Below are 22349 nucleotides of genomic sequence, written 5' to 3' on the forward strand. Positions count from 1 at the left end.
GAGGAATTTGTCCTCAACCTGCTAAAAGATTTAGTTCAGGTGAAAGCCTGAAAATATGTCAAACTCAGGAGCTCACTTTTCCTAAATCATATGGGAAAGGTGAAGTGGAACCATCCCATATGCCACCCTGCCCTATTAGAAGGTTATCCATTATAAGGGTGTTTCACTTATTTCAATAAAGCACACAAAGGGAATATATTAACTCTCCCTAACACAACAACATTACATATCTTTGGTTTCTTGGAACGGCCTTAGTTAGAGGGAGCTCTGTGTCAAAAGCAGCTGCAAAATGAGCCTCTTTATTGTAGGTTTTACTGCAAAATTCCTTCTTTGATATAGCCAGCATTGTCAAAGGACTCTATTTCCATGGGACATGTGAATAGCTTGTGTACAGTACAAGTCAGGATAAATCCAACATAACGAGAAACTTCAGCCTAATGAAGTAACTGAGTAGCCCTGCAGCCAACCACCTTCAGCTGTGGTCTCAAAGCTAAGCAGGGCTAGGTGCACGGAGTACTTGGACAGGAGATCAACAAAAAAAAAAAACAGTTGCTGGAGGAAGTTATATTAGTGATTTAGTAGGCAGCATTCTTCCCCTCTGAGTCAGTAATGAACCAGAGCCCATCACAGTGTTAAGGGGTTACTGGGCATATTGTTGCCTTTCAGGTGAAATGTAAAACCAATCATGTCATTTAGTGTCCTACAGTGCTTTCCTCCCAGAGCATGGATGTTGATCCTAAGTGGATGTCAGAATTCCCACTGCATACTTGCAGTCTGTCTACTTAAAATTTCCATGGCATTGTCAACTGGAAAAAAAAAAAATTACCTACCTTTCCATAACTGTTCTTCGAGATGTGTTGCTAGGTGTGTGCGACCCCAATGTGCTACCCATTCTAGGTGTGTGCATGCCCATGTGTGCAGTCGTCTGAGATTTTTGCCTTAGCGGTATCCATAGGGTTGACTGAGGCACCCCCTTGAGTACCACGCTCATGTGCTGGTGTATTAAGCGCCAATGACTCTATGTCCTCTCAGTTCCTTCTTGCCAGAAACTCTGACAGAGGGGTAGGAGGGTGGGTAATGGAACGGACATGAGCAACACATCTCGAAGGACAACAGCTACAAAAAGGTAGGTAACCGTTTTTTCTTCTTTGAGTGCTTGCTCATGTTGATTACATTCTAGGTGACTCACAAGCAGTATACTTGGAGGTGGGCTTGGAGTTCACAGTCTAGTGGCTTGCAGCACTCCTCTACTGAAGCCAGCATTGTCCCGGGCCTGCTGGGTAAGTGCGTAATGGGATGTAAACGTGTGGACAGATGACCAGGTGGCCGCCCTACAGATGTCCTGGACAGGCATCTGGGCTATGAAAGCTGCTGTAGGAGGCTTGCACCCTGGTTGAGTGGGTGGTGACAATCGCCGGAGGGGACACCTTTGCCTGATTGTAGCAGTAGCAAATGCAGGCAGTGATCCAAGAAGAAATTCTCTGAATGGACACCAGATGACCTTTCATCCTGTCGGCCACTGCAACGAACAATTGCATTGACTTGCGGAATGGCTTTGACCTTTCAATGTAGAAGGCTAGAGCCCTCCAGACATCTAGAGAATGCAATTTTTAATTTGCTTGGTACAGCTTTAACCATGTACTAAATAGCTGTCAGGTGAAGCACCGCCAGATTCGGATACAGAAGACGGCGTGGTTTTGGGACAGCACTTCCGGCTGAAGCGGTAGCTGTAACAGAGCAGCAATCGAGAGGTCCAGCAATGTGCCGAACCAGTGCTGGTGCAGCCTAGCTGACGCTACGAGAATCACCCTGCCATGTTTGATCTTCATGAGGACTCTGAATTAAATGGCATTGGGGGGGAAGGCGTATAACAGAGCCCATGACCATGGGAGCAGAAAAGCATCCAGCAGAGAACCTCTATCAATCACCTGAAAGGAGCAGAAAATGTGGCATTTCCTGTTCTGCTTGGATGTGGGGAGTCCCTCACCTCTGGAAGATGATGCTGACCACTTCCGGATGGAGGGACTACTCGCGGCGAGACGAGAAGATCATGCTGAGGCGATCTCCCAAAGCGTTCCTGGCCCCGGGGAAGTGTGCGGCTACGAGAAGGATGTTGTGTTGTATACAAAAGTTCCAGAGCTTGAGGACTTCTTGGCAAAGGGCAGATGATTTGGCTCTGCCTTGCTCATTGATATAGAACATAGCTGCTGTATTGTCTGTCAGCATCTGGACCACCCTGCTTTTTATGTGAGGTAGGAAGGCTTGGCAGGCCAGGCAAACCACTCTGAGCTCCCCGATGTTGATGTGTAAGGAGTGATTGTGACTCGGCCAATGACCTTGCATGTTGAGATTGCCCAGGTGGGCTCCGCATCCCAGGTCCGAACCATCAGAGACAAAGGGAAAGAAGCTGTGAAGGGAACTCCCTCCAACACCGAAGCAGGATTCTGTCATCATGTGAGTGATGACAGTACGTGGTCCGGGACCCTGACCACACAGTCCATGCTGTCTCTCTTGGGGATGCAGACCAATGCCAGCCACGCCTGCATAGGCCTGAGACGGAGATGCGCGTCCCGGACCACAAGTGCAGGCCACCATGTGGCCTAATAATTGCAGGCATGTGTGACTGGTGGTGGGAGGGTGGGCTTGTGTACATGAGATCAGGTCTGCCATGGCTTGGAACCTAGCCTCAGAGAGCAAGGCTCTGGTCTGAGTAGAGTCGAGGACTCCTCCAATGAACTCTACACGCGGCACTGGAATTAAAGTTGACTTTCTCATTTATTAACAGCCCCAAGTCACAACAGATGAGCAAACCAGGTCGAGATGATGACACACCTGATCCTGGGAAAGGCCCTTTATTAACCAGTCGCTGAGGTACGGATAAATTTGCATTCCTTGGCACCTCAGCAGCCACTGGTGCTATGCATTTTGTAAACACTCTCAGGGCTGACGAGAGACTGAAGGGCAGCACCGTGAATTGAAAATGGCAGTGACCCAATACAGAACGGAAAAACCGCCAGTGCCCCAGGAAAATGGAAAGATGTGTTCTTTAAGTTGAGGGTGGCGTACCAGTCTCCTGGATCCAGGAGGGAATAATGGAGGCCAGAGAGACCATGTGAAACTTCAGCTTCTTGAGAGACTTGTTGAGGCAGTGCAGGTCCAGAATGGATCTGAGGCCCCCTTTTGCCATTAGGAAATAGTGGGAGTAGAACCCTTTCCCCTTCATGTCTGGAGGGACCTCCTCTACCGCCCCCAGGCTTACGAGGTTCTCGACCACTTGAATGATTAGTTGCTCGTGAGAAGGGTCCCTGAAGAGGGACCGGGAAGGGGGGGTAGGAGGGAAGGTTGGCCATGAATTGCAGGTGTAGCTTGAAGATATTATGTTGAGCCCCCAACCATCTGAGGTCAGCTGCGACCAGGCCAATTGGAAGGGGCGCACGCGGTTGAGGAAAGAACAGGGTGGATCCTGGGAAGCGACTGGGTCGCTGTCTTCGGGCGCATCCTCAAAATGCCTGTTTCTGGCTTCCGGAAGAACCAGGCTGAGCAGAGGCACGGGTCCTTTGTCTCTGTCCTTCTTTCTGTAGGAGCTGGACCGAGGGATACCTCATGACATGGACGGAGGTGGAGGGGGACAGAATGGCTTTCTAGCCTGCTGAAGGGTGCGTAGCCTGAGGAATGGAGGGTGGCATGGGAGTATTTAAGGCCATGGAGCCGTGCATCAGTCAGCTCCGAAAAGATCCCTGCTCCCTCTAACAGGAGACTGAAGGCTAGTCTGCATCTCCTGGGACAACCAGAGGACTGTAACTAGGAGCTGCACCTCATGACCACCGCAAAAGCAACTACCTTGGCTGCCGAGTCCATAGCGTCCTAGGCCATCTGGAGGGTGCCCCTCATCACTGCTTTTCCCTCTTCCACCAAGGTGGTGAACTCCTGGGTTCAGTCCTGTGGGAGGCCCTCCTTGAACTTGCTGATGGAATCCCAGAGGCCGAAGTTGTACATGCCTAGTAGGGCCTGATGGTCAAACACCCAATATTGCAGGATTGCTGTCAAATAAATTTTCCTGTCAAACAAGTCCAGCCTCTTGGCGTCTTTATTTTTCGGTGTGCTGTTCACCTGGCCCTGTCTGGGCCTTTCGTTGATAGCAGACATGACCAGGGACTCCCGCTGGGGGGGATGCACAGGTACTCAAATCCCTTTGCTGGGACATAGTACTTCTTTTCCTCCTTCTTGGAAGTAGGTGGAATGGAAGAGAGGGTTTACCACACAGACTTAGCAATTTTTAGGACCCCTGGGTGGACAGGTAACGTGACCTGAGCTGGGGTGGAGAATGGCATGACATTAAAGAGGCTGGACTCCTCCACTAGCTCTTTGACCTCCAAGTTTAGGTTGGCAGCCACCCTTTTAAGCAGGGCTTTGTGCTCCTTGAAGTCATCAGGGGGCTGCTCGTTTGCAAGGGGCCTGCCACCGCTTCGTCTGGAGATGATGAAGACAACTGCGTCGCAGTGGGAAGGGCGGCTTCCCTTGGCTTGTCTGGGGATGGCTCCTTGGGCATCGGGCCCCACTCTGTCATCCTTGTGTAGGATTCCGACTCTGGTGCTGGCTGTGCCAGGGGCAGCTTGTCCGATGCGGCCTGGGAGGAACAGTGGGCATAAAATGTACATGCCACGGGTTCCAGTACTGCCACTGAATGGGCCACTGCCCCTGCCTCCACCGCAGGAGCCACGCCGGTCTCGCAGCCTGGTGGTGATTCGCCTTTGTTGGTGAGGGGCTGAATTGTCCTTCAGACTTGGACCATTGCCCTTCCAGTGATCAGGGCAGAACTGTAGATGCCGCAGTCTGCTGACTTACCCTCGTCGGCGACTGGCCAGGAGAGGTTGAGGAACAGTCCCTGCCCAAAGAGCAGTACCGGGGAGATAAGATTGGTGTTGCATCTGAGAACGATCCAGCACTCGGGGGGGGGGGGGGGGGATTGGAGAGGATTGATGCCTGGGAGACTGCCTAGGTGATGGTGATCTGCGCCGTGGCAATCTCTGGTGGGAGGCCCAATAGTACTGTGTGTACGAGGATCGGCGTCGTGACTCACGTATCCCGTAGGTGGACATCTTGGCGTCAGGGACCTGGGTCTTCTGACGGGGACCGAGGCTGCGGTGATGGGGATTGATGCCTGCGGTCCGGGGACCGGGGATGCTCCGCTGCTTTAGGGGACAGTCCCATAATTGGCTTGCCCATAGATGCCGTGGCATTAGCCAGGTCCATCGTCTGGCTTGGAGTCTGCGGAGGCGGCCGGCCTACTTGCTTTGGCAGCCAGGCCAGCTTCAGGCACGGATGGCCTTATGAGGGGCTGGGACCCCTTGCTACTCCCTGGAGCCAGAGGTGGGTCCCTGGCTGGGCTAGGGGGTCTGAACATACTGATGCCCCCAAGTAGCTCAGGGGCAGGCATGTAGCCTAACACAGGTCCTTTGCCTGAAGCCCACTTTTTCTGCAGTGCCGGCGGGCCCGTTGACTTCGACCACTTCTTAGGCACCAGTGAGGGGGAACGGTGCTGGGTGGATTCCGGTGTCAGTGGTGCACCGCGCACAGATGCAAAAGTGCTGGGTATGGAGACTGATCGAGAGGGCTCCGAGGCAGGACAAAGCACAACCTCCATGAGGAGGGCCCTTAAGCAAATATCCTGTTCCGTTTGAGTAAAAAAGTTTTTGCACATCCTGCACTTGTCCTTTCTCTGGGACTCCCCCAAACAGCTATCGTGAGGGTGACTAATGGGCATTGGCTGGCTGCACAATGATCATGGCTTAAAGTCTGGGGAATGGGGCATGCCCTGCTCTGAGGCAAAGTCCCAGCTGGGACTCTAACTCAAACTACGATGAAGTGAGCTGTAGCTCACGAAAGCTTATGCTCTAATAAATTTGTTAGTCTCTAAGGTGCCACGGGTACTCGTTTTCTTTTTGCGAATACAGACTAACACAGCTGCTACTCTGAAATCAAACTACTACTGTAACACTTGATGTAATGGTCTAACAAGTACCTAAAAACTAAAAACAAAGGAGACAAAACCATGGACTGTAAGAACTGCTAACGCTCTTGTGATGCAAGACAAAGTGCTCAGACCAACTCTCAGGGGCATTAAGAAAGAACTGAGAGGGCGTAGGGATGGTGGCGCCTAATATACCAGCGTATGAGTGTGGCACACAAGGGGGCAACACAACTGACCCGACAGATACCGCTAAGGCAAAAATTTCCGACTGTGCGGGTGCCCACACCCCTAGAATGGAATAGACATGAGCAAGCACTGGAAGAATGTTATTTCTCACTCCTGCTCTAACTTGTGCACTGCTGAGCTGTGTTTTACTCTACAGGTGACTTCACATGAATGGTGAGTGAAATAATCCCTAAGAACAGTAAACGGTAGCATCTATGTGGATGAAATATGCTGTGCAAGGGAAAATCATCATAAAAAGGAAATGCTAACCTAATAAGCAAGCAGGGAATATCCTTCTTCACCTAGTAATTGCTTTCTTAGAAACAGCAAGCAAAGCATGTCTACAACTATCGTCCTTGGGTGCTGTTCTTATAGTAAGAACACTACCTGTTGCAGTACATCAACAAACTGCCAGAAATGCAGAGAAGCACGCTAAACTTGACCATTGGAATGACGATTGTGGACACTTGCTCTGAGCATGCCCACAGAAGACTCCTGGCAACAATGCAGCAAGGTCTAAGCCTTCCATAAGCATTGTCCCCCTAAGTAAATGTTTCCACCAATAACAACCCTATTTAAATAAAAGACAACACAAACAAGGACTCCAACTTAACTTTGACCTCTCCTCACACAGTTGTACTGGTTTAAATATAACTCCTCTTCTCTGACTCCAGGCTCACTACAGGGCTTAGATAAAAACACACTTTTTAATAAAGCCAAAAGATGGAGCCCGTACGTGAGCATGCTCAGATACTATGGTGAAGAGGACAAGTACCTAGATAGACAGGCACCCATACATCTTAAAAATGAAAAACACTTCCCAAGCCCAAAAAACCATTAACCAACCCATCCCCTCAACCCACACCTGAAGACATCTTTTCCTTGGAAAGCAAGCAGGGTGACCCAAGCATCACCAAACCTGGCACTGGAGGACCAAGGAGGGAAGCGTGTTTCAAAGCCAATGACTCACCACTGACAATGCTCTAGCACTGTTCCTGACTATTATTATTACTAATCAAGTTTCTTAGGAGAGTGCCTAAGGACCAACAAGAACAGGGCCCCATTCTGATAGGCACTGCACAAAACACAGAGTAGTAGATAATCCCTGTCCTGAAGAGCTTGCCATGTGACTAGACCAGACAGACACAAGGTGGGAAAGGAGTAGAACAACACTGTCATGTCAGCGCTACAAAATAAATATATAAATATAATTGGGGGTGGGCCACAGATGGAAAGAAAAGTGGAGAGGAAAGGAGGTAAGGGGTCTCAGGAATGGAAGGTGTAGAGTGAAGCTGAGGTGGAGAGACTGGTCCACCCCTGCCCCTCAAAGAGCCAATCCGTACAGGGCAGAGAAAGTTGAGTCAGAACTGTAGTAAGTTCTCTGAATGTCTGATGGTCCCTGCTTGGGTGGCATCTGCAGTTGCTCCTACTGGCCAGGATCTCTGTCTGGTTCCACTCTGAACTTTGTCCCTCCCCCTGGCCAATGCCACATGGCTGAGGGAAGGGGGTCCTCCCCTGCATAGTTCTGGGTCCCAAAGGGTGCTCCCAGCTGGGCCCCATTTTACCCCTTCCCAGCTCAGTGCAGTGGTCCCTGCTTTGGCTGCTTCTGTTTATCTCATACGACACCAGGGGTTGCAGTAACACACGACTGGAAAAGCATATCTCAGGTAGCCTGGATCAAAAGTATTCAGGGCTTTAATAATCAAACCCACCACAAGCTTCACCCAGAAGCCTGTCAGTAGCCAGTGCAGATCCCAGAGCAAAGACAATGTGCTCTCAGGGAGGAACAGGGAAACTGAAAAAGGATGCCCAAGCTGCAATTTCTGAATGGTTCAAAGGTGTTGCCCAATGGAGAAAACACTGCAACAATCTAAACTTGGAGTGGCAAGAGTATGGATTAGTACGGGGAGGTCTGCATCCAAAAGGAAAACGTGGAATCTGCTTGTTAGATGTTGATGATATGATGAAATGCACATGACCACTGTTGCAATCTGAGAACCCAGTAGCAGCATGAGATCCACCAAGAATCCCAGGTTACAAAAAATTTAGAAACAAAGGATAGATGTGCCTTGCTAATCAGAGGTACTGAAAAAATTTCTTCCAATGACTTGAATGCTTATTGGGTGGGAGAAGCCAATGGAGATACTCCAGATTTACACGGATTCACATTACAGTAGTATTTGGCCCCAAGAACAAAACATGTTACATTTTGTATTGATAAGTTTGATCAAGGAATTAATTAGGCAAGGCTGAAGTGGATAAGTTCTCCAAATGATGTTTCAGTGACAGCAAAAACTTCTCAAACCTAACTGAAGAGCTCACTGTATTCTATATGAAGTAATTCCTACTTTAGCATTTAGTCTAATCCTGCAAAACATCCTTATCTGTATGAGCAACCCCCCCCCCCAGTGGCTTGAATAAGGCTAATCAAGCAATAAGGACAATTCACAAGAAGGGGGGAGGTGAGAGACTAGGTCTCAGGTTGACTTCCCTGAATCTAGGCAATTCATCAGGTCAATTCTGGGAGGCGACACGAGAAATATGATTCACTGGGAAGTAATAAGGTGTTCTCTGCTCCCCCAGCAATTCAGATTGCTGCCTGCCCAGCATTCTGACCCTTGCCAGCCCTGGAACCAGACCCATCAGCATGGCAGTAAATGATGGTGCCTCTAAATCAGATTACAAGTTCCAGATCAAATGTAGTTTGTTGTTCTATCAACAAAACACACCCCCTTTCCCTCCACTCCACTAAACTCAGAATGGAAGCTGGGCGGGAAATGGTTTTCCATCCTGCTAAAGTGTTTAGATATTTTTTTTAAAGTTTCCTATTTCAGATCAAGAGATGGGCAGGGTGCAAAAAAAGTGCTCAGATTAGCCAATAATCCAGTGGTTAGGGCAGTCACCTGGGATGTAGGAGACCCAGGTTCAAGGCCCTACTCTGCCAAATTCAGCAATTCCATCCTAAACCTGAGAAGTTATTCTCCACTGAAACATGCACACATTCCCATTAAGTATCAATTTTGACAAATCAGCATTTTCCAACAAAAAAATATTTGGTAGAAAAATTCCCAACCAGCTCTACTCAACACAATGACGTATGGCACAGTTAGGTTTACAGAAAGACTAGATGAGGGATGGCGCCTATGTCCACGACACAAATGCCCCTTTAAGATTTAGAGACACGTAAATCAAGTATCCTCTGATATTCCTGTTTTGTTTTTAGCAAATTACTGCAACGATTTTAAACAGGAAAAGAAAATCTATTTTTAAACCTGGGTAATGAAATTGCTTCCCATTACTTTTTCTTTTTAAATCAAAAGTGGCCTTCTGCATGGTCCTGCACGACCAGCAAGCAGGGCTGGCCATTAAGGCTCACCAAGCAAATCACTTCCAAGACTTTACAAATAATTAGTTTCAGGTGTTTAAAATCCATTGCATATTTTATAAACAAGTTCTCAGATTTTGGCTTTAGTTGGGTTTTCAAGCTCTACATTTCTATACATTTCAAGTTCTATACATTTCTGCATCCAGCCCATCACCACGGCTTCCAGGCTCCAGAGACTGAATTAGGATGCATTTTGTTCAGTGCTTTCAGACCTTTGTTTGTGCTGCTGGCCCAGGCTCTGACGGGGAAGGTGATATGACCACCTCCTTTCTATTAGTTTTAACCTAAGACTTTAAATCCTAATTATAATGATCTTGAGTTCAAAATTTTTTAAAAAAAAGTATGTGGCCTTTTACCCAGTTTGTGTTCCCAGGCAACAAAGCAGACAGGATACATCTGCTTAAACAATACAAGCCATATTCTGCCCCCATTTCCAGCACAGCTATCCCAATTACTTTTAACAGGTCTGTCCCTTCTAGGTGGACTGTTGCTACTGTAGATGTATTTTATCCCACCTAAAGGCAAGAAAAACGGTCAGCCTCAAACAAGATTTCATTTCTGCTGGTGCCAGGATTGAAGAATCTTTCTTGGGAACCATCCAATGCAGGTCTGTTGCTGAGCATAATTTGAAGGGGAGCAAACTGGTGGTAAACTGCTGACCTGAGATCCACTCCCCAAATAAGACACTGGCTCGAGAGTGAACCATCACATTTCAGAACAACAGGAAAACTCTACCTTTTCAGCCGGTCTCTTAACGGTCAATTTAGCCTGTGCTGATTCACAGGCATATCACTAATTCTTCTTGGTGACTGGTCCTTCTGTCTTGCTGAATTAGTTCTAGAAGCACTGCCACCAAACAGAATCACTACCCTCAGAAGTTCAAATCTGAACATTCTTGAATGAGGATTGGCAAAGGCATTCAGGGGGAAAAGCCTCCTATTCCTTCCCTGGTGACTTTTTTCATCCATGGGGTAGAGAATATGTATCTCCTTCCCCCGTCTATTCTGAAATTAGAGATATGAGTCATAGGCCTAAAGCATTTCTGCTTTTCATACATTTTTTGGGTCTGAAATGAAATGAAATAGCTAACAGATCTTTCTTGGCAGAAGTAGGCAATGGAATTAATAGGGTGCTATTAATACCAGGAGTTCACATTTTATTCTCACATAAATTGGTTTCTGCTGTTTGAAAATAATCATGACTGGAGAGATGAATAAACATTTTGTCAGCGACGAGCCTCCATTGCGATACCTGTTCCTTTTTAATTTTCCTCAACTTCAAACTCATCTACCTTCATAGACTTAGAGACACAAGGTGGGTGAGGTGACCTTTTATTGGATCCACTTCTGTTGGCGAAAGAGACAATAGAAGTTTGTCCAATAAAAGATACTAATTCACCCACCTTGCCTCTCTAATATGCCTGGACCAACACAACTACAGAAACAAACATCCACAGGCTTAGCTGCTTTCCATCATCCACCACTTCCACCCAGCTTCAAATACCCTCAAAATTCTTGATCTTGCCCACTTATTGCAAGAAAATCTCCTTAAACTAGCCCTTATTTACAAACATCTCTAACTGTGTTCTTTAACCACCTTCCTCTACACATACCATTGCTTTCTTCCTCTCTTCACTGTTTCCCTGATATAATGGCCATTCTGGGGCCATCATACGGTCAGTGTCTTGAAAAACAGCAGGGATTCTGAGGTGTCCATTACACAACAAAGGGCATGTCTAGAGTGCAATCACAAGGTGTGATTCAAGCTAGTTCGGGTATGTCTTCTCAAGCTGCAATCTAACTAGCTTGGGTCTTGGAGCAGTGAAGCCGTTGGCAATGCATGCTTCAGCACGGGCAGTACAAGCCAGTCTGGGACCCAGAGTAATTACTTGCAGGACTAGCCCACGCTGAAGCCCACAGTGCCCAAGGTTTGCTGCTCAAGGACCCAAGCTAGCTAGATTAAAGCTATTTCTGGTATAGCTACGGGAACTGCAAACACATCCCATGATGGCAGTACAGACATAAGTAAAGAAGGAGGACGGATGGTCCAGCAGTTGAGGGCGCTCATGTAGGACTTGGGAGATCTGGGTTCAATTCCCTCTTCTGCCACAAGACTTCCAGTGTGACCCTGGGCAAGTCAGTTAGGATCTCCTCTGTAACAGGGGGTAATGACACTACCCTGTCTCACAGGGGCGTTGTGTGGTTAACCTCATTAAAGATGGTCAGGCACTCAGATACTGGGGGCCAGATAAGTACCTAAGGTAGATAAAAACCTCAGGTTTTAGATAAGATCCTTCTAGAGCAGGGGTTCTCAAACTTCATTGCACTGCAACCCCTCTGAGAACAAAAATTACTACACGACCCCAGGAGGGGGAACTGAAGCCTGAGCCCACTTGAGCTCTCCTGCCTTGGGGGTGCCAAAGCTGAAGACCAAGGGCTTCAGCCCCAGGCAAGGGGCCCATAACCTGAGCCCTGTTGCCCACGGCTAAAGCCCTAAAGTCTAAGACAGCCCTGGCAACCCCATTAAAATGGGGTCACGACCCACTTTCAGGTCCCAACCCACAATTTGAGAACTGCTGTTCTAGTGAATGCTAACTATCATGGGCCAAATTTTTATTGGTGTAAGCTGGTCTAGTTCCCTTGACTTCACTGGAGCAGAGCCAATTTATGCCAACAGAGTATTTGGCCTGATCATAATTCTGACCATAATTCCAAGGGCTCCAAGAAATTTGCTACTTCTAACATAATAAGCTTTGTCCTCTACTCCTGTGATCAAAGAACTCAATGGACCAGAATCACTGATATGCTCCAGCTGCTTTGCGCCACTCTGGGTTTACTGCTGCTTCGCATCGCTAATTTAACTGGCCACTTAATTCAGGTTTATGGCTCCTTTCGGCTGCCAGAGAAGCACAAAGCAGGCCCAGAGTGCACTGGTGAATCTAAAGCCTTATTTCTTCCATTAATGTCAGCTACATCACTTCAGGTAACTAATACCCACAATCTTTCTGTCCTTCCAATATCTCTCTGCCACAAGGCCCTGTCAGACAATAAAAGCACCTCATGCCTTCATCCTATTCTCCTTCAAACCTCACCTCCCGTATCCCAGGATAATTAACCACCTGCCCACTCGTACATTCCCAAATACCTTCAGTGCGCCATACCTCTCTCAAAAGTCCCTTCAGACTCCTTTGAGCAGTCTTCCCTTTCTGACTACAAGCCTGGTGCAAGTTCTCCCCGCATAGCCTTCTTCAATATTCTCAGCATGGTTCATGCTCCTGTCATTTCTGACTCATTATTTCTGCTCACACATGGCTTTCCTGCCTTTACTTCCTTGTATTCAACGTGGAATTGAGATCAAAGGATCACCACCTCCAGCCCAGAACAATTCCCTGAAATTCTAACTTTCTCACCCTCCTGTTTTCAACTCCAGCCACTACAAACAACCTTTCTGTAGCTCACAATACAGCCTCCTCTATCACCCTGCCTCACTACGCTATTTGAATATACCTGTTCCTGTTTATTCTAAAATGCAACATACTTTTAATTCTAATCTCTCCCCACCCCAAGAAAAAAAAACTTATACCCAACATATGAGTGAATTAACCGTAACACAGCCCTTTTCAGCCCATCCCACCCTAAGAGTTATTTACTTTATCATAATATCCTTCATTCAGTAGATCCAAGATAGGCAATTCCCTGCTTGTTAAAGTGTGACGTTTTGGGGTCCACCCTGACCACTAAAAGGTTCTGTCTCTGCCCACCCTTTAACTTCAGGGGTCTTTATGCTGGGCAGCTTTGGTTCAATTCCCTGACATCAACAACCTGCCCACAAGCATAAGGTTTCACCCGTCTCACCAGCCTAATTACATCTTAGGGTGACACCAAGAGCTCTTCCAGTCCTGGGTTTCCACAAACACATCTCTCCTATGTTCTTAATTACCAGACATTCAGAATGATCCCCTCTGGTTTGTCACCCCCGAAGGTGTGAAACCAGCCCCCCAGTTATCACATCAGTTTGGCACACACACTCCACACGGTTTGCACATCAGAGATCTGCTTGGGATAAAAACAAAGTTTATTTAAAAGAAAAACCACATATTTCAAGATGAAATAGTAACAGAAAGCAAACACAAGTTACACAGAAAACAAAACCAAGAGACAACTTCAGCCTTTACACTTTCATATTAGATAAAACCCCTTTTCTAATAAGTTACCTATTGTCTTAGAACAGTTTCCGAGGCTATCCACCCCCACCTATGGGAGGGATCCCGTGCTCACAGACATCATCCTACCTCGAGCTGTCCCCCAAGTTCTGGATAAAAAACAACAAAAACCGCTCAGTTCCAAGCCAGTTTCTAAAAAGCTTTTTCCTCCCCCCCAACTTTGTCCACAGTGACTCTTGGTTAGTCAGAGAGGGGAAACTGCTTCCTTACTTGATGTTGGTCAGGATGTTCTTTTCCATTTTGAGTTGTCTCAATGTCATTTCACTGTCTCTAATGGTCCACCAAACTCTTCTCCTGGGCTGGGCAATGGACAGTTACTCAAAGTTGGTTTCATGTAGACAACTAGTTTAGGGGGTGCCCTTTCCAGTTTGACATGGAACTGAAGCTGCACCAGTTTTCTACACACAAATACATACACTCACAATCAAGCCTGTGTCCGTATCTCATAACAATTACTCCACTTAAAACATTACAAGCTCTCAAAAGACACATTGTATAAAACTATCCAGTAACACAGTATGCAATCAGTTGGTTTTACTGCTTATTTGGGGGGTTTGGGCCTTTTGTTCTCCCTTGGGGTGTCTGGACCCTAACTGTCACATAGGGGCATCATTGAGCTCAACTTCACTATCGTCCCATAAGGAATACAGAGGTTAGTTTCTGCTCTCATTTTCTGGACAGTCACATGTCTGTAAATCCTGCAGCGGCACAAGAGCTAGCAAACAGAGCTGTAAACAGGGGAGTTTGAGTGGGAGTTTGTAAGGGGAATTTGTATTGTGGTGCTTGTTTGGGGTTTGTTTTTGCTGTGGGAGGTGGTCTTTTTGGTGTGGCTTGTGTTTCCCAGATTAACAGGACTTAGGTGGGAAGGCGATGACAGATACGGAGGCAGCTGTGGGAGAGACTCATGTAGTGGAAAAGACAATGAGGATGACTGGATGTGGAAGCTGTGGTATATACATGATCCTGGAGGGGGGACCAAACTACAGGCCAGTTAGTTTGACATCTATAGTATGCAAGGTCCTAGAAAAAATTTTGAAGGAGAAATTAGTTAAGGACATTGAAGTCAATGGTAAATGGGACAAAATACAACATGGTTTTACAAAAGGTAGATCGTGCCAAACCAACCTGATCTCCTTCTTTGAGAAAGTAACAGATTTTTTAGATAAAGGAAATGCAGTGGATCTCATTTACCTAGATTTCAGTACGGTGTTTGGTACCGTGCCACATGGGTAATTATTAGTTAAACTGGAGAAGATGGGGATCAATATGAACATCAAAAGGTGGATAAGGAATTGGTTAAAGGGGAGACTGCAACGGGTCCTACTGAAAGGCGAACTGTCAGGTTGGAGGGAGGTTACCAGTGGAGTTCCTCAGGGATCGGTTTTGGGACCAATCTTATTTAATCTTTTTATTATTGACCTTGGCACAAAAAGTGGGTGTGTGCTAATAAAGTTTGCAGATGATACAAAGCTGGGAGGTATTGCCAATTCGGAGAAGGATCGGGACATTATACAGGAGGATCTGGATGACCTTGTAAACTGGAGTAATAGTAATAGGAAGAAATTTAATAGTGAGAAGTGTAAGGTTATGCATTTAGGGATTAATAAAAAGAATTTTAGTTATAAGTTGGGGATGCATCAATTAGAAGTAACGGAAGAGGAAGAGGAGAAGGACCTTGGAGTATTGGTTGATCATAGGATGACTATGAGCTGCCAATGTGATATGGCTGTGAAAAAAGCTAATGTGGTTTTGGGATGCATCAGGAGAGGCATTTCCAGTAGGGATAAGGAGGTTTTAGTACTGTTATACAAGGCACTGGTGAGACCTCACCTGGAATACTGTGTGCAGTTCTGGTCTCCCATGTTTAAGAAAGATTAGTTCAAACTGGAACAGGTACAGAGAAGGGCTAGTAGGATGATCTGAGGAATGGAAAACTTGTCTTATGAAAGGAGATTTAAGGAGCTTGGCTTGTTTAGCCTAACTAAAAGAAGGTTGAGGGGAGATATGATTGCTCTCTATAAATATATCAGAGGGATAAATACAGGAGAGGGAGAGGAATTATTTAAGCTCAGCACCAATGTGGACACAAGAACAAATGGGTATAAACTGGCCACCAGGAAGTTTAGACTTGAAATTAGACAAAGGTTTCTAACCATCAGAGGAGTGAAGTTTTGGAATAGCCTTCCAAGGGAAGCAGAGGGGGCAAAAGATCTATCTGGCTTTAAGATTCTACTCGATAAGTTTATGGAGGAGATGGTATGATGGGATAATGTGATTTTGGTAATTAATTGATCTTTAAATATTCGGGGTAAATAGGCCTAATCCCCTGAGATGGGATATTAGATGGATGGGATACCAGGAAAGAATTTTCTGTAGTATCTGGCTGGTGAATCTTGCCCATATGCTCAGGGTTTAGCTGATCATCATATTGGGGGTCGGGAAGGAATTTTCCTCCAGGGCAGATTGGAAGAGGCCCTGGAGGTTTTTCGCCTTCCTCTGTAGCATGGGGCATGGGTCACTTGAGGGAGGATTCTCTGCTCCTTGAAGTCTTTAAACCACGATTTGAGAACTTCAATAGCTCAGACATACCTGAGGTTTTTCGTAGGAGTGGGTGGGTGAGATTCTGTGGCCTGCGTTGTGCAGGAGGTCGGACTAAATGATCAGAATGGTCCCTTCTGACCTTAGTATCTATGAATCTATGAATCCCCACGTGAACTTTGCCAAAAAAGGGGTTACTTAGATCTTCACCCTCTTTTGTCTTTACTGCAACTCCCAGGCTTCTCTAGTCCACATAATTCAGCCTCTCTAAAAATGTACTAGCTCATCTTCTCATTCATACTCAAAAACACAATCACCTATCCAACCTCAACTCTTCATTGATCCCCAGCTTGGGTATTCTGTAGTGATTCTCCAGACTGCAAGAGGGTTCATGTTTTCTTCACTTAGGAGGGGAAAAATCAAATGCCCAAATACAAAATGGGGAATAACTGGCTAGCAATATTGCAGAAAAAGAGCTGGTCTTATAGGGGATCAAAAACTGAACATAAATCAATAGTGTGATGCTGTGGCAAAAAACTAAATGTTATGCTAGGATGTATTAGCATGAGTGTTGTGAATAAAACATGAAAGCTAATTGTCCTGCTCTATTTGACATTGGTGAGGTCTCAGCTGAAGTAGTGTGTCCATTTATGGGCACCACACTTTAAAACAGTTGTGATCAAACTGGAGAGAGTCGAGAGGAGAGCAACAAAAGTGATAAAAGGTTTAGAAACCCCTGACCTATGAGGAAAGGTTAAAAACCCATGTTCTGCCTTAAGAAAGTAAGTCTGAGAGGTGACCTGATAACCATCTTCAAATAAGTTAAGGCCTGTTACAAAGAGGACATGATCATGTGTTCTCCATGTGCACCCAGGGAAGAACAAGAAGTATTTGGCTTAGTTTGAGGCAAGAGAGATTTAGATTAGATATTAAGAAACAAAAAACTTTCTAAGAATAAGAACAGTTAAGCACGGGAAAGGGTATTCCAAAACCTCCCTTGGTAACTAGTCATTGGAGGCTTCTAAGAACAGGTTAGAAGCCAGGGATGGTCTAGGTATATTTGGTCCTGCCTCAGCATGGGTGGATGGATTAGACCAATTCTGGGTAAAGCACATCTATGACTATGACTATGATAAAGCAAATGAACATTCTCGGTCAGTAGGTAGCATGCTGTACGCCACTGAGGATGCACAAGTTACAGCAGTGTAACAATGTGTCACTACCTATTTTGTACTGCTATTCAGATGCCTCTTCATTCAAATCAAAGAACTTTGAATTCAGCAGAAACTAACAGCTAAAAGCTACATTAAAAGCACATATGGATGGTGATTTATCTCACAACTAAAAAAAAAAAAAATCTGATTAAGGCTATGCAACATCCTTAAAAAGAAGATCTTGGACAGTCCGGTTTCAAATATTTACTGCTAACACATTTATACATCTTCCTCCATTTGGTCATCTTTTGAGGTTGATGGTCAGCCAGAGAGGTCACTGGAATTACAGTGCATACCAGTGGTAGGTAGAGATGCAGGTTTAATCATGTACTGCTGGCAGTGTATTTAGCAGTCAAGACAACCTCCAAAAAGCAGCCACCCCCTCTCTTAAAAGGCCACATTAAGGTATCTCCAAGGTTCACCACAGTACAATTTTGCTTGAGCTGTATTTAAATCCATGGGTCACCGGTCAATTTAGAGAGCATGTAAATATTGATATATGTTATACATCAGGAAGTTGGTGTTGCTCAACAGGCCAAGATGGGGGGCATAACAGGATAAGGAAAGAAGGAAAGCAGAGAGATGGCTCCTTTTATCTTATGCCTTCTTGCAATTATTTTCACTATCTTTGGGTGTTTTATTTTAATGTTTTACACTCTCTTGTTGGTTGTTTTTCTTTTTTATAACCACATCTTACTGTATCCTTGGCAATAATTTACACCACCCTGCTAGCATGTAACAAACATCTACATCAACTGAATAAAGTCCCAGTTCTACTAAGCATCTGAACTTTTGCTGGTTCTCTGGATGGTCACGAGACAGGCTGTATTGTAAGGAGTGGAACAAGGCAGTCATAAAACCAGAGCATGAACAAGGGCAATTTCAGCAGTGTAGAAACCACATCAACCAAATGACAGAAAGACTAATTTTCTAAACATTTTATATTTGGTTTCTTAGCTTTTGAAAGGCTATTATTACACTAAGACATGGCCAGCACATGCCATAGCAGTCTTTCTAGTCTGCTGCTTAGATTTAAGAGTGATTTTCTCCTTCTGGGAATTTCTTACTTTCCCAACAGATTGTGGTTCATCTAACCCTGCCTTGACCCCCATCCCTCATTGCTGATTCCCATCTCAGATTACTCCAGTTCCCCTTTCCACAACATAGTGTAGTTTGTGAAACACCTTCCATTTCTACTCCTCTCCCTGGCTGCACAAATCCACCCACCATGTGCTGCACAGCGACAGCTCTCTCCCACAAGCCATCAGAGGCGGTGGATGAAACCAAAATGATTTATTTTTATTTCAATTTCTTCTGCATCTTTAGACGAATGAAAGAGCAATGGGCAGATGGGTGGGAAGATTGGAGCCAGCAGTGGAAGCAAAGAAGAAAAGTGAGAGGGAGAAGTGTAAGAGGAGAGAAAAAAGAGAAACACCACACAGAAAAAGTACTACAGAATGTAATACACTTAAAATCAATGTCTTAAGGTTTCTTGGGACGTTTAATAGGAGTCTACAGAAATTACCCTAAAACCAGTAAATTTAATAACAAATTATGTCTTTCCTATATAGGACGATTGGGGAAAAAAAAAACTATAAGAAAGTTATTTTCTTTTACATTTTACCTGAGGGTGTGTATATATGTGTTTTAAATAAGGGCAGGGAGAACCTTCTGTAGTATTTTTGGTGCGACGTGGTCCAGTGGGAACATGAGAAATTCGCAGAGGTTGGAAATCCTTCATTCCTAGAAATGGACAAATTAAGCTCTGAAAGTCAGGGGTAATGTTAGTATTTCACATTCCCATTTTATGTAAAGGAATCAAGCTAATATTTTACAAAATTTCTCCTTTGTATTTCACTTATTCTCTTTCTGGAAACCCCACTGATTCATACAGAAGTAGCTGCTGAGACACTGAAATAATCTAACCTGTGAGGAAACCTTATTAATTTTAAGCAGGGGAACCAACAGCAGCTCCCTGTGAAATATTGTCAGGTTGGAAGTCAAGTCATGTCCAAAAAGAAAAAAAAAGGGAAAAAAAAAAAAGACAGACTGACAAATACTTTCAGATGCTGTAAAAGTATTTACTGACAGCTGCTGCCAAGTTTTGCCCATTCAAGAATGGAATTTTCAGAAATACTCACTACTGGACTAACTTTTCTCTTACAGGTAAAGCTGCCATCAACATCAATGGGAACAGATTTAGACCAAAACGGAGCACTTCTGAAAATCCCACCCTAAAACCAGATTTTTCTTAAGGGCCAGTTTGCCAACCCCTGACTGACACTGCTGATCAGTTACTCACACAACCAGACCTGACAACTGCAGTATCATGACTTGCATAAGTAAACTGCTCCCCAATGCAAGTAAGATGTTCACAACCTGACCCCAAATTGCTTTTCTCTTCCCTGCTGTTCTATGAAAGCTCCACATGGACAGGAGAAATTTATTATACAGGGAATAAATGCTGCCAAACGTACAGAGTATTCAAACAGAAAAGAGAAATCAAGTCTCTTTCAGATTGGTAACCTTAGCTACTACTTGTAGTACATAAAAAGAAAAGGAGTACTTGTGGCACCTTAGAGACTAACAAATTCATTAGAGCATAAACTTTCGTGGGCTATAGCCCACTTCATCAGATGCATAGAATGGAACATATAGTAAGAAGATTATATATATTACACACACACACACACACACACACACAGAGATAAGTTAGAAGTTGCCATACAAACTGTGAGAGGCTAATTAGTTAAGATGAAATATTATCAGGAGGAGAAAAAAAAACTCTCCTGCTGATAACAGGTCATCTTAACTAATTATATATCTTCTTACTATATGTTCCATGCTATGCATCTGATGAAGTAGGTTGTAGCCCATGAAAGCTTATGCTCTAATAAATGTGTTAGTTTCTAAGGTGCCACAAGTACTCCTGTTCTTTTTGTGGATACAGACTAACATAGCTGCTACTCTGAAACTTGTAGTACATAAAGTATTTTCAGACAGAAATATGACTTAAGTGGACAATGTCCCTTTAATGGTGTCTGTAAATTAACGATTATGTTGCATTCTGTTTTAGCTGGTCTCAATAGCATAAACAATCAGCAGATGTCCACCTACAACTCAAAACCAGTTGGCCAAGCTACTGCAGCACACTGTACAATATGATATACTACAAATATAATTTACCTGAGACAGCCAAAGGGGAGGGTTGCAAGGGAATTACAGTGAGGGAAACATGGAAAGCAAAGTGAACACTGTGTTCATTGGAACCAGGGAGAGCACGCAATGACTGGGAAACAGCATCTGTTGGAGTTCGAGATGGAAATTAACAGCAGCCTAGAGGGTCCCCTGCCTCCCCCTGCTGCCACATTCCACTCAGGGAAGGTCCCATCCAGGCACAGAACTCCATGCAGAAAGGGGGTCTTAGGCTCCTGTATGGCACTATCCTCCTTCCTGTCTTCTGTCAAAGGTGACCTATGGGTTTGAACTAAGGGAAGGGGTGGGGGAGTGGCTAGGGCCTAGGGAAATGCATGCCATTTCTACCCTCTAGCTCTGCAGATTCACTGCAAGAGATAACACAGCCAGTTCTATAACAATCTTTTCCATAGAGCAGTCCCCACCCAGTAATCTTCCTCCTACTCTGTCGGGGGAAAATATCACCTTCTGGGCTCCCCAAATGACAGGGCCTGCAATGGTGACAAGCCCTTGTGCAGTGCGTGTCGGGGGGGGTGGTGTCTCTCTCTGCACCCCAAGTCTCCTGCACGTCCACCGAAAGACCTGTCACAATCTGGTCCCTAATTAGCAAGATGAATTAGCATGTCTCAAAATCCCTTCTCCAAAGGCCCACATGCTGATCCAATACAATGATGTTGCATTGCTAGGTCGTGAAATTTCAGTGCAACAAGTTGCAACATGATGGAGCCTTAATTATATCCCCTTGGGCAAATACTAACTTAGAATTCTTGAATTCCAATTCCATCTCTGCATGAGATTCTGGGCAAGTCACCTGGCCTCTTAGCTGCCCTATCTGCAAAGCAAGTGTAGGAACAATCACCTACCACACAGGAGTATTTGAGAATTAGATAGATAGAAGTTTGTAAGGCACTATATAAAAGTGCTATGGCGAGTATAATTTTCTTGTTTCTCAAGTATCTGTTATTGACAATCAGAAATTGTCCTTCACAGCCTGGGAGTTTGTCAATATTTAGAAATGACCAGGTGGCAAAGAGGTGTATCCCATCTTTCCACCAGATCCTTTATAGATAGCTTTAAGGTGAGAAAGAGACAGATACCGTGACAGGAAGTGAGCACAGGGGAGATCCCTAGGCCAAAGCGTTCTGTGCAGAGCCATGGATGTTTGTGGTGCTATTTAAATCATTTTGACCTTTCATCTTGCAGATATGCTTAAAAAAGAATAGAGCAACTTACCAGTCCAGGCAAATTTCTCCATTTCTCTATGATGAAAGGGACATGCCAGGCTGATTAAACATATGTCAACCAAGAAAGCAGAGACTTCTGGGGAAAGCATTGTCTGTTGCAAAATAAATGAATGCTGCTGATTTTACAAGTTTCAGGCATATATACAGGACATCTACCTTCTGTCTGGTCACAACATCTAGATGCTCTTGTATGAAAAGAGCCACCGAGGCTAGATGGCATTTGTACCAGTTGTAGATGATTGCAACTGTGTAACTAATCAGCATGAAGGCTGACATACATTTTTACAGGGCATCTCTCTTTCTGACATTCAAGTTTCTCTCCATTCTCTGGGCCTGCCCTTGTATTATGCCTCTT

The 22349-nt window shown here is 45.1% G+C and overlaps 1 protein-coding gene across 1 annotated transcript in view; it reads right to left on the minus strand.

Annotated features, from left to right (window-relative positions):
* The window catches only part of NAT8L (N-acetyltransferase 8 like), a 63696-nt gene that overhangs the window by 10529 nt on the left and 30818 nt on the right, over positions 1–22349 (minus strand). The window lies entirely within an intron of this gene.

Source organism: Dermochelys coriacea, chromosome 4, assembly GCF_009764565.3.
Source record: "Dermochelys coriacea isolate rDerCor1 chromosome 4, rDerCor1.pri.v4, whole genome shotgun sequence".
NCBI lineage: Eukaryota > Metazoa > Chordata > Testudines > Dermochelyidae > Dermochelys > Dermochelys coriacea.